General features: G+C 53.1%; 4 pseudogenes; all 4 read right to left on the bottom strand.

The window, feature by feature from the left end:
• Nucleotides 1-1,560: 1,560 nt before the first annotated feature.
• LOC135572663 (putative uncharacterized protein DDB_G0290521) lies at nucleotides 1,561-5,020 on the bottom strand (annotated as a pseudogene).
• Nucleotides 5,021-5,266: 246 nt separating this feature from the next.
• Nucleotides 5,267-5,750, bottom strand: LOC135572662 (putative uncharacterized protein DDB_G0290521; annotated as a pseudogene).
• Nucleotides 5,751-9,119: 3,369 nt separating this feature from the next.
• LOC135572661 (putative uncharacterized protein DDB_G0290521) lies at nucleotides 9,120-9,861 on the bottom strand (annotated as a pseudogene).
• Nucleotides 9,862-11,124: 1,263 nt separating this feature from the next.
• Nucleotides 11,125-11,766, bottom strand: LOC135572660 (putative uncharacterized protein DDB_G0290521; annotated as a pseudogene).
• Nucleotides 11,767-12,022: the final 256 nt, after the last annotated feature.

Raw genomic sequence — 12,022 nt, 5'->3', positions numbered from 1 at the left:
TCTCTCCCCTCCACTGTCTCCTCTCCACTCTACTCTGCTCTCTCCCCTCCACTGCCTCCTTTTCTCTCCACTGTCTCCTCTTCTCTCCTCTGCTCTGCTCTCCTCTCCACTGTCTCCTCTCCTCTCTCCTCTGCTCTACTCTCCTCTCTCCCCTCCACTGTCTCCTCTCCAGTCTACTCCACTACTCTCCACTCTGCTCTCATCTCTTCTCCTCTCCACTGTCTCCTCTCCTCTGCTCTGCTCTCTCCCCTCCACTCTCCTCTCCTCTCCACTCTCCTCTGCTCTCCTCTCCACTGTCTCCTCTCCTCTCTCCTCTGCTCTACTCTCCTCTCTCCCCTCCACTGTCTCCTCTCCTCTCTCCTCTGCTCTACTCTCCTCTCTCCCCTCCACTGTCTCCTCTCCACTCTACTCTCCTCTCTCCCCTCCACTGTCTCCTCTTCTCTCCATTGTCTCCTCTTCTCTCCTCTGCTCTGCTCTCTCCCCTCCACTGTCTCCTCTCCTCTGCTCTACTCTCCTATCTCCTCTACACTCTACTCTGCTCTCTCCCCTCCACTGTCTCCTCTTCTCTCCTCTGCTCTGCTCTCTCCCCTCCACTGCCTCCTTTTCTCTCCACTGTCTCCTCTTCTCTCCTCTGCTCTGCTCTCTACCCTCCACTGTCCTCTCCTCTCTTCTGCTCTGCTCTCTCCCCTCCACTGTCTCCTTTTCTCTCCACTGTCTCCTTTTCTCTCCCCTCCACTGTCTCATTTTCTCTCGACTGTCTCCTTTTCTCTCCCCTCCACTGTCTCCTCTTCTCTCCTCTGCTCTGCTCTCTCCCCTCCACTGCCTCCTTTTCTATCCACTGTCTCCTCTTCTCTCCTCTGCTCTGCTCTCTCCCCTCCACTGTCTCCTCTTCTCTCCTCTGCTCTGCTCTCTCCCCTCCACTGCCTCCTTTTCTCTCCACTGTCTCCTCTTCTCTCCTCTCCCCTGCTCTCTCCCCTCCACTGTCTCCTCTTCTCTCCTCTCCTCTGCTCTCTCCCCTCCACTGTCTCCTTTTCTCTCCACTGTCTCCCTTTCTCTCCACTGTCTCCTCTTCTCTCCTCTGCTCTGCTCTGCTCTCTCCCCTCCACTGCCTCCTTTTCTCTCCACTGTCTCCTTTTCTCTCCACTGTCTCCTCTTCTCTCCTCTGCTCTGCTCTCTCCCCTCCACTTTCTCCTTTTCTCTCCACTGTCTCCTCTTCTCTCCTCTGCTCTGCTCTCTACCCTCCACTGTCCTCTCCTCTCTTCTGCTCTGCTCTCTCCCCTCCACTGTCTCCTTTTCTCTCCACTGTCTCCTTTTCTCTCCCCTCCACTGTCTCATTTTCTCTCGACTGTCTCCTTTTCTCTCCCCTCCACTGTCTCCTTTTCTCTCCACTGTCTCCTTTTCTCTCCACTGTCTCCTCTTCTCGCCTCTGCTCTGCTCTCTACCCTCCACTGTCCTCTCCTCTCCTCTGCTTTGATCTGCCATCTAGTTGCCAGTTGCCATGGCAGCAGCAGCAGCTGTATCCAAGGCCACGGAAGGAGGAAGCTGGGCTGGCACCCTTCCTCACTCCCCCACCTCCCCCACACCCAGCTCCTGACCCACTGGTGAACCTGGCTGGGGTTCAAAGGTCAGGTGGCTCGGAGCGATGGAGAGACACTGAGGGATGACAAGGGAGATAATGAGAAAGAGTCACACCACAGAGACGGGGAAATTATTTTGTTGGGGATGAGGATGGGATGAGTCCAAATGTGATTATTATCAAAGAGAGGATATTTTCTTTCTTTTTTTAGTAGGAAATGGTACCTTTTTTGCAGCAACCCTTGTAAAATGGAGAAGCCATGAAAATAAGTTTAAAACTGAATATTGTTTGTGTCTTTTTTACCCTGCGTCAAAAAGTGTGTGTTTGTTTTCGATGTGGCCCGGTTGGTTTTGTAAAAAGGGGGGGTGGGGCACCTTGAGCATTGAAGGATGGATTTTAAATCACTTCCATGACTTTATTTACAGATTGTGTGTGGGGATTGTGTGGGGATTGTGTGGGATATTGTGTGGGGATGGTGTGGGGATTGTGTGGGATATTGTGTGGGGATGGTGTGGGGGATTGTGTGGGATATTGTGTGGGGATGGTGTGGGGATTGTGTGGGGATTGTGGGATATTGTGTGGGGGATTGTGTGGGGATTGTGTGGGATTGTGTGGGGATTGTGTGGGATTGTGTGGGGGATTGTGTGGGGATTGTGTGGGGATTGTGTGGGATATTGTGTGGGGATGGTGTGGGATATTGTGTGGGGATTGTGGGGAGTGTGGGATATTGTGTGGGGGATGGTGTGGGGATTGTGTGGGATATTGTGTGGGGATGGTGTGGGGGGGGATTGTGTGGGATATTGTGTGGGGATGGTGTGGGGATTGTGTGGGGATTGTGTGGGATATTGTGTGGGGATTGTGTGGGGGATTGTGTGGGGATTGTGGGGATATTGTGTGGGGGATTGTGTGGGGATTGTGTGGGGGATTGTGTGGGATATTGTGTGGGGGATGGTGTGGGGATTGTGTGGGGATTGTGTGGGATATTGTGTGGGGGATTGTGTGGGGATTGTGTGGGGATTGTGTGGGGTATTGTGTGGGGATTGTGTGGGATATTGTGTGGGGATTGTGTGGGGATTGGTTGTGGGGGATTGTGTGGGGGATTGTGTGGGGGATTGTGGGGGATTGTGTGGGATGGTGGGGGATTGTGTGGGGGATGGTGTGGGGATTGTGTGGGATATTGTGTGGGGGGATTGGTGTGGGGATTGTGTGGGGATTGTGTGGGGGATATTGTGTGGGGATTGTGTGGGGTATTGTGTGGGGGATTGTGTGGGATATTGTGTGGGGGATTGTGTGGGGGATTGTGTGGGGATTGTGTGGGGATTGTGTGGGGGATTGGGGGATGTGGGGATTGTGGGGATTGTGTGGGGATTGTGGGGCATTGTGTGGGGGATTGTGTGGGGGATTGTGTGGGGATTGTGTGGGGGGGATTGTGTGGGGGATTGTGTGGGGATTGTGTGGGATATGTGTGGGGGATTGTGTGGGGATTTGTGTGGGGATTGTGTGGGGAATTGTGGGGGGATTGTGTGGGATATTGTGTGGGGGATTGTGTGGGGTATTGTGTGGGGGATTGTGTGGGGATTGTGTGGGGATTGTGTGGGGGATTGTGTGGGGATTGTGGGGATATTGTGTGGGGATGGTGTGGGGGATTGTGTGGGGATTGTGTGGGATATTGTGTGGGGATTGTGTGGGATGGTGTGGGGGATTGTGTGGGGATGTGTGGGGGATTGTGTGGGATATTGTGTGGGGATGGTGTGGGGTGTGGGGATTGTGTGGATTTGTGTGGGATTGTGTGGGATATTGTGTGTGGGGGATTGTGTGGGGATTGTGGGGGATTGTTGTGTGGGGGATTGTGTGGGGTATTGTGTGGGGATTGTGGGATTGTGTGTGGGGGATTGTGTGGGGATTGTGTGGGGATTGTGTGGGGATCAGGGGATTGTGTGGGGGATTGTGTGGGGTATTGTGTGGGGATTGTGTGGGGATTGTGTGGGGGATTGTGGGGGATTGTGTGGGATATTGTGTGGGATGGTGTGGGGGATTGTGTGGGGGATTGTGTGGGGATTGTGTGGGGATTGTGTGGGGTATTGTGTGGGGATTGTGTGGGGATTGTGTGGGGGATTGTGTGGGGATTGTGTGGGGATTGTGTGGGATATTGTGTGGGGATTGTGGGGATGTGTGATATTGTGTGGGGATTGTGTGGGATATTGTGTGGGGATTGTGTGGGGGGATGTGTGGGGGATTGTGTGGGGATTGTGTGGGGGATTGTGGGGATTGTGTGGGGATTGTGTGGGGATTGTGTGGGGATGGTGTGGGGATTGTGTGGGGGATTGTGTGGGATATTGTGTGGGGATGGTGTGGGGATTGTGTGGGGGATTGTGTGGGATATTGTGTGGGGATTGTGTGGGGGATTGTGTGGGGGATTGTGTGGGGATGGTGTGGGGGATTGTGGGGGATTGTGTGGATGATTGTGTGGGATATGTGTGTGGGGATTGTGTGGGGATTGTGTGGGATATTGTGTGGGGATTGTGTGGGGGATGTGTTGTGGGGATATTGTGGGGGGATGGTGGGGTGTGGGGATTGTGGGGATATTGTGTGGGGGATTGGGGATTGTGTGGGGATTGTGATATGTGTGGGGATTGTGTGGGATATTGTGTGGGGGATTGTGTGGGGTATTGTGTGTGTGGGGATTGTGTGGGGGATTGTGTGGGATATTGTGTGGGGGATTGTGGGGGTATTGTGTGGGGGATTGTGTGGGGGATGGTGTGGGGATTGGTGGGGGGATTGTGTGGGATATTGTGTGGGGGGATTGTGTGGGGGATTGTGTGGGGATTGTGTGGGATGGGTGATTGTGTTGTGTGGGGATTGTTGTGTGGGGGATGGTGTGGGGGATTGTGTGGGGGATTGTGTGGGGATATTGTGTGGGGATTGTGTGGGGATTGTGTGGGGATTGTGTGGGATATTGTGTGGGGATTGTGTGGGGATTGTGGGGGGATATTGTGTGGGGATTGTGTGGGGGATTGTGTGGGGGGATATTGTGTGGGGATTGTGTGGGGATTGTGGGGGGATTGTGTGGGATATTGTGTGGGGGATTGTGTGGGGGATTGTGTGGGGATTGTGTGGGATATTGTGTGGGGATTGTGTGGGGGGGATTGTGTGGGGGATTGTGTGGGATTGTGTGGGTATTGTGGGGGGATTGTGTGGGGATTGTGTGGGGATTGTGTGGGATATTGTGGGGGATTGTGTGGGGATTGTGTGGGGGATTGTGTGGGATATTGTGTGTGGGGGATTGTGTGGGGGATTGTGTGGGGGATTGTGTGGGATATTGTGTGGGGGATTGTGTGGGGATTGTGTGGGGGATTGTGTGGGATATTGTGTGGGGATGTGTGGGGATTGTGTGGGGATTGTGGGATTGTGTGGGGATTGTGGGGGGGATTGTGTGGGGGATTGTGTGGGGATTGTGTGGGGATTGTGTGGGATGGTTGTGTGGGGATTGTGTGGGATATTGTGTGGGGATTGTGTGGGGTATTGTGTGGGGATTGTGTGGGATATTGTGTGGGGATTGTGTGGGATATTGTGTGGGGATTGTGTGGGGATTGTGTGGGGGATTGTGTGGGGTATTGTGTGGGGATTGTGGGGATATTGTGTGGGGATTGTGTGGGGTATTGTGTGGGGATTGTGTGGGATATTGTGTGGGGATTGTGTGGGATATTGTGTGGGGGATTGTGTGGGGGATTGTGTGGGGATTGTGTGGGATATTGTGTGGGGATTGTGTGGGGGATTGTGTGGGGATTGTGTGGGGATTGTGGGATTGTGTGGGGATTGTGGATATTGTGGGATTGTGTGGGGATTGTGTGGGGGATTGTGTGGGATATTGTGTGGGGGGATTGTGTGGGGGATTGTGTGGGGATTGTGTGGGGATTGTGTGGGGGATTGTGTGGGGTGTGTGGGATTGTGTGGGGGATTGTGTGGGATATTGTGTGGGGATTGTGTGGGATATTGTGTGGGGATTGTGTGGGATATTGTGTGGGGGATTGTGTGGGGTGGTGTGGGGGATTGTGTGGGATATTGTGGGGGATGGTGGGGGATTGTGTGGGGATTGTGTGGGATATTGTGTGGGGGATTGTGTGGGGGATTGTGTGGGATATTGTGTGGGGATGGTGTGGGGGATTGGGGATTGTGTGGGGATTGTGTGGGGGATTGTGGTGGGATTGTGGGGATATTGTGTGGGGATTGTGTGGATATTGTGTGGGGTATTGTGTGGGATATTGTGTGGGGATTGTGTGGGATATTGTGTGGGGATTGTGTGGGGGATTGTGTGGGGGGGGATTGTGTGGGATATTGTGTGGGGATTGTGTGGGATATTGTGTGGGGATTGTGTGGGGATTGTGTGGGGGATTGTGGGGATATTGTGTGGGGATGTGTGGGGATTGTGTGGGGATTGTGTTGTGGGGATGGTGTGGGGGATTGTGTGGGGATTGTGTGTGGGGATTTGTGTGGGGATTGTGTGGGGTGTGGGGGGATTGTGTGGGATCAGTGTGGGGGATATTGTGTGGGATATTGGTGGGGGATTGTGTGGGGCATTGTGTGGGGTGTGATATTGTGTGGGGGGATTGTGTGGGGATTGGATATTGTGTGGGGGGATTGTGTGGGGATTGTGTGGGGATTGTGTGGGGGATTGTGTGGGGGATTGTGTGGGGATTGTGTGGGGATGGGGATATTGTGTGGGGATTGTGTGGGGATTGTGTGGGGGGGGATTGTGGGGATATTGTGTGGGGGATTGTGTGGGGATGTATTGTGTGTGGGGATTGTGTGGGGATGGGATATTGTGTGGGGATGGTGTGGGGTATTGTGTGGGGATTGTGTGGGATATTGTGTGGGGGATGGTGTGGGGGATTGTGTGGGGATTGTGTGGGATATTGTGTGGGGATGGTGTGGGGGATTGTGTGGGGGATTGTGTGGGGGATTGTGTATTGTGTGGGGATTGTGTGGGGGATTGTGTGGGGATTGTGTGGGGTTGTGGGGGATTGTGTGGGGATTGTGTGGGGGGGATTGTGTGGGGGGATTGTGGGGGATTGTGTGGGGATTGTGGGGGATTGTGTGGGGGATTGTGTGGGGATCAGGATATTGTGTGGGGGATTGTGTGGGATATGTGTGGGGGATTGTGTGGGGCATTGTGTGGGGGATTGTGTGGGATATTGTGGGGGGATTGTGTGGGGGATTGTGTGGGATATTGTGTGGGGGATTGTGTGGGGGATTGTGTGGGGTATTGTGTGGGGATTGTGTGGGATATTGTGTGGGGATTGTGTGGGATATTGTGTGGGGATTGTGTGGGATTGTGTGGGGGATTGTGTGGGGATTGTGTGGGGATTGTGTGGGATTGTGTGTGGGTGTGGGGTATTGTGTGGGGGATTATTGTGTGGGGATTGTGGGGATATTGTGTGGGGATTGTGTGGGATATTGTGTGGGGGATTGTGTGGGATATTGTGTGGGGATTGTGTGGGATATTGTGTGGGGATTGTGTGGGATATTGTGTGGGGGATTGTTGTGGGATTGTGTGTGGTGGGGGTATTGTGGGGGGATTGTGTGGGGATGGTGTGGGGATGGTGTGGGATATTGTGTGGGGATTGTGTGGGGATTGTGTGGGGGGATTGTGGGGGGATGTGTGGGGATTGTGTGTGGGGATTGTGTGGGGGGATTGGATATTGTGGGGATTGTGTGGGTTGTGTGGTGTGATATTGTGGGGATTGTGTGATGTGTGGGGGATTGTGTGGGGATTGTGTGGGGATTGTGTGGGGATTGTGTGGGGATTGTGTGGGGGATTGTGTGGGGGGATTGTGTGGGGGATGGGGATTATTGTGTGGGGATTGTGTGGGGATTGTGTGGATGTTGTGGGGGATTGTGTGGGATATTGTGGGGGATTGTGTGATTGTGTGTGTGGGGATTGTGTGGGATATTGTGTGGGGATTGTGTGATTGTGTGGGGATTGTGTGGGGATTGTGTGGGGGATTGTGTGGGGTATTGTGTGGGGATGTGTGGGATATTGTGTGGGGATTGTGGGATATTGTGTGGGGATGGTGGGGGTATTGTGTGGGGATTGTGTGGGATATGTGGGGGATTGTGTGGGATATTGTGTGGGGGATTGTGTTGTGGGTATTGTGTGGGGATTGTGTGGGATATTGTGTGGGGGATGGTGGGGTGTGGGGATTGTGGGGGATTGTGTGGGATTGTGTGGGATATTGTGTGGGGGATTGTGTGGGGGATTGTGTGGGGATTGTGTGGGATATTGTGTGGGGATGGTGTGGGGATTGTGTGGGGATTGTGTGGGGTATTGTGTGGGGGATGGTGTGGGGATTGTGTGGGGGATTGTGTGGGATATTGTGTGGGGATTGTGTGGGATATTGTGTGGGGGATTGTGTGGGATATTGTGTGGGGGATTGTGTGGGGTATTGTGTGGGGGATGTGTGGGATTGTGTGGGGGATTGTGTGGGGGGATTGTGTGGGATATTGTGTGGGGATTGTGTGGGATATTGTGTGGGGGATTGTGTGGGGATATTGTGTGGGGGATTGTGTGGGGTATTGTGTGGGGATTGGATATTGTGTGGGGGATATGTGTGGGGATATTGTGTGGGGATTGTGTGGGGCATTGTGTGGGGATTGTGTGGGATATTGTGTGGGGATTGTGGGGATGGTGTGGGGATTGTGTGGGATATTGTGTGGGGATTGTGTGGGATATTGTGTGGGGATTGTGTGGATATGTGTGGGGATTGTGTGGGATATTGTGTGGGGATTGTGTGGGATATTGTGTGGGGATTGTGTGGGGATTGTGTGGGGATTGTGTGGGGATTGTGTGGGGGATTGTGTGGGGATTGTGTGGGGGATTGTGTGGGATATTGTGTGGGGATTGTGTGGGATATTGTGTGGGGATTGTGGGATATTGTGTGGGGATTGTGTGGGGATTGTGTGGGATATTGTGTGGGGGATGGTGTGGGGGATGGTGTGGGGATTGTGTGGGGATATTGTGTGGGGGATGGTGTGGGGGATTGTGTGGGGATTGTGTGGGATATTGTGTGGGGATTGTGTGGGGTATTGTGTGGGGGATTGTGGGATATTGTGTGGGGGATTGTGTGGGGTATTGTGTGGGGATTGTGTGGGGTGGGGGATTGTGTGGGGTATTGTGTGGGGATTGTGTGGGATATTGTGGGGGATTGTGGGGATTGTGGGGGATTGTGTGGGATATGTGTGGGGATTGTGTGGGGATTGTGTGGGGTATTGTGTGGGGATGTGGGGATTGTGTGGGGGATTGTGTGGGGGATTGTGTGGGATATTGTGTGGGGGATGGTGTGGGGATTGTGTGGGGGATTGTGTGGATATTGTGTGGGGATTGTGTGGGATATTGTGTGGGGATTGTGTGGGGGTATTGTGTGGGGATTGTGTGGGATATTGTGTGGGGGATGGTGGGGGATTGTGTGATATTGTGTGGGGATGGTGTGGGAGATTGTGTGGGGGATTGTGTGGGGATTGTGTGGGGATTGTGTGGGGTATTGTGTGGGGATTGTGTGATTGTGTGGGGATGGTGTGGGGGATTGTGTGGGGGATTGTGTGGGATATTGTGTGGGGGATTGTGTGGGATATTGTGTGGGGATTGTGTGGGGATATTGTGTGGGGATTGTGTGGATATTGTGTGGGGGATTGTGTGGGATATTGTGTGGGGATTGTGTGGGATATTGTGTGGGGGATTGTGTGGGGTTGTGTGGGGATTGTGTGGGGTATTGTGTGGGGATTGTGTGGGATATTGTGTGGGGATTGTGGGGGATTGTGTGGGGGATTGTGGGGATATTGTGTGGGGATGGTGTGGGGGATTGTGTGGGATATTGTGTGGGGGATGGTGTGGGGGATGGTGTGGGATATTGTGTGGGGATGGTGTGGGGGATTGTGTGGGGGATTGTGTGGGATATTGTGGGGGATTGTGTGGGGTATTGTGTGGGGGATTGTGTGGGATATTGTGTGGGGGATTGTGTGGGGGATTGTGTGGGGGATTGTGTGGGATATTGTGTGGTGTGGGGATTGTGTGGGGATTGTGTGGGATATTGTGTGGGGATTGTGTGGGATATTGTGTGGGGGATTGTGTGGGGTATTGTGTGGGGGATTGTGTGGGATATTGTGTGGGGGATTGTGTGATATTGTGTGGGGGATTGTGTGGGGGATGTGGGGGATTGTGTGGGATATTGTGTGGGGATGGTGTGGGGGGATTGTGTGGGATATTGTGTGGGGATGGTGTGGGAGATTGTGTGGGGATTGTGGGGGGTGGGGGGATTGTGTGGATATTGTGTGGGGATGGTGGGGGATTGTGTGGGGATTGTGTGGGATATTGTGTGGGGATGGTGTGGGGATTGTGTGGGGATTGTGTGGGATATTGTGTGGGGATTGTGTGGGGTAATGTGTGGGGATTGTGTGGGATATTGTGTGGGGTATTGTGTGGGGTATTGTGTGGGGTATTGTGTGGGTGTGTGGGGGATTGTGTGGGATATTGTGTGGGGATTGTGTGGGGTATTGTGTGGGGGTGTGGGGTATTGTGTGGGGATTGTGTGATATTGTGTGGGGATTGTGTGGGATATTGTGTGGGGATTGTGTGGGATATTGTGTGGGGATTGTGTGGGGTATTGTGTGGGGGATTGTGTGGGGTATTGTGTGGGGATTGTTGTGGGATATTGTGTGGGGATTGTGTGGGGGATTGTGGGATATTGTGTGGGGGATTGTGTGGGATATTGTGTGGGGATTGTGTGGGATATTGTGGGGGATTGTGTGGATATTGTGTGGGGTATTGTGTGATATTGTGTGGGGATTGTGTGGGATATTGTGTGGGGATTGTGTGGGATATTGTGGGGGATTGTGTGGGATATTGTGTGGGGGATTGTGGGGATATTGTGTGGGGATTGTGTGGGATATTGTGTGGGGGATTGTGTGGGGATTGTGTGGGGATTGTGTGGGATATTGTGTGGGGATTGTGTGATATTGTGTGGGGGATTGTGTGGGATATTGTGTGGGGGATTGTGTGGGGGATTGTGTGGGGATTGTGTGGGATATTGTGTGGGGGATTGTGGGGGATTGTGTGGGGATTGTGTGGGGATGGTGTGGGGGATTGTGGGGGATTGTGTGGGGGATGTGTGGGGATTGTGTGGGGGATTGTGTGGGGGATTGTGTGGGGGGATTGTGTGGGATATTTGTGTGGGGATTGTGTGGGATATTGTGTGGGGATTGTGTGGGGATTGTGTGGGGGATTGTGTGGGATATTGTGTGGGGATTGTGTGGGGATTGTGGGGGGATTGTGATGGGGATTGTGTGGGGATTGTGTGGGGATATTGTGTGGGATTGTGTGATATTGTGTGGGGGATTGTGTGTGGATATTGTGTGGGGATTGTGTGGGGATTGTGTGGGGATTGTGGGGATATTGTGGGGGATATTGTGTGGGGGATTGTGTGGGGATTGTGGGGATATTGTGGGGGATTGTGTGGGGATTGTGTGGGGATTGTGTGTGTGGGATATTGTGTGGGGATGGTGGGGGGATTGTGTGGGGATTGTGTGGGATTTGTGGGGGATGGTGTGGGGATTGTGGGGGATTGTGTGGGATATTGTGTGGGGGATTGTGTGGGGATATGTGGGGGATTGGGGGATTGTGTGGGGATTGTGTGGGGGATTGATTGTGTGGGGATTTGTGTGGGGGATTGTGTGGGATATTGTGTGGGGGATTGTGTGGGTATTGTGTGGGGATTGTGTGGGATATTGTGTGGGGGATTGTGTGGGGTATTGTGTGGGGGATTGTGTGGGATATTGTGTGGGGATTGTGGGATATTGTGTGGGGGATTGTGTGGGGTATTGTGTGGGGATTGTGTGGGGGATATTGTGTGGGGATTGTGTGGGATATTGTGTGGGGATTGTGTGGGATATTGTGTGGGGGATTGTGTGGGATATTGTGTGGGGGATTGTGTGTGGGGGGATTGTGTGGATATTGTGTGGGGATTGTGTGGGATATTGTGTGGGGTATTGTGTGGGATATTGTGTGGGGATTGTGTGGGATATTGTGTGGGGGATTGTGTGGGATATTGTGGGGGATTGTGTGGATATTGTGTGGGGATATTGTGTGGGGATTGTGTGGGGATTGTGTGGGGTATTGTGTGGGATTGTGTGGGATATTGTGTGGGGATTGTGTGGGGGATTGTGTGGGGATTGTGTGGGATATTGTGTGGGGATTGTGTGGGATATTGTGTGGGGGATTGTGTGGGATATTGTGTGGGGTATTGTGTGGGGATTGTGTGGGATATTGTGTGGGGATGGTGTGGGGATTGTGTGGGGATTGTGTGGGGTATTGTGTGGGGGATGGTGTGGGGGATTGTGTGGGGGATGGTGTGGGGGATTGTGTGGGGGATGGTGTGGGGGATGGTGTGGGGGATT

This window comes from Oncorhynchus nerka, linkage group LG7, assembly GCF_034236695.1.
Source record: "Oncorhynchus nerka isolate Pitt River linkage group LG7, Oner_Uvic_2.0, whole genome shotgun sequence".
Taxonomy (NCBI): Eukaryota; Metazoa; Chordata; class Actinopteri; order Salmoniformes; family Salmonidae; genus Oncorhynchus; species Oncorhynchus nerka.
Note: the sequence above shows the minus strand (reverse complement) of the source record. Positions and strands in the feature narration are given on the sequence as shown.